The following is a 768-nucleotide window of genomic DNA, read 5'->3' as shown; positions in this document are numbered from 1 at the left end:
ACAGGGCTGGGAGCAGCCTGGGACAGTGGAAGGTGTCCCTGCCATGGCAGGGGTGGCACTGGATGATCTCCAGACATCCCTCAATTGTTCTGGGAATCTGTGATGACACTGCTGCACTGCTTGTCCTCCTGAATTAGGATGGGAATAACCTAATGGGCTCATTATTGCCTAATGGGCTCATTATTGCCGACACCACTGGGAAGGACACAAACCCAACGTGTCAGATCTGTGCCCTGCAGCTCCCAGGTGCGAGCGCTGTCAGCACACACAGCCCCTTCCTGAGGGCAGTCGGGTCTCGGGATCCCGACAGAAATACAGCACGAGCCCACGCACATTTATAATTTTTTTCGCAATTTTATATTATCTCTGCGCTCACTACGGCACAGGAGAACACACGCAAGCCAAAACCTCGCTGTTTTCATGGGAGGGGATCCCTGAGCATCCAGCCGCACACCTGGAGCATCCGGGCGATGCTGAGGAACACCCGGGCCCTCTGCCCGGCTGACCCCGTTCCGGGGGAGCCCGGGGAGCCCTGTGTCCTCCCCGGCCGGGTGATCCCAGCACCGCCACCACCACACAACCGCCGATGGATGCGGGGAGCGTCCTCACGATCCGCTGAACTACAACTCCCGAGACGCACCGCGACAGCAGCGCGCCCGCCTTTCCGCTGCCGTGCGGCGGCGCGCCGCGGTGCACGCTGGGACTCGTAGTTCCACAGAGCTCCTCAGCCCACAGCTTCGCTGCTGAGGAGAACTCGGCTCCCCGTGA

Source organism: Parus major, chromosome 13 (assembly GCF_001522545.3).
Source record: "Parus major isolate Abel chromosome 13, Parus_major1.1, whole genome shotgun sequence".
Classification (NCBI taxonomy): domain Eukaryota; kingdom Metazoa; phylum Chordata; class Aves; order Passeriformes; family Paridae; genus Parus; species Parus major.
Note: the sequence above shows the minus strand (reverse complement) of the source record.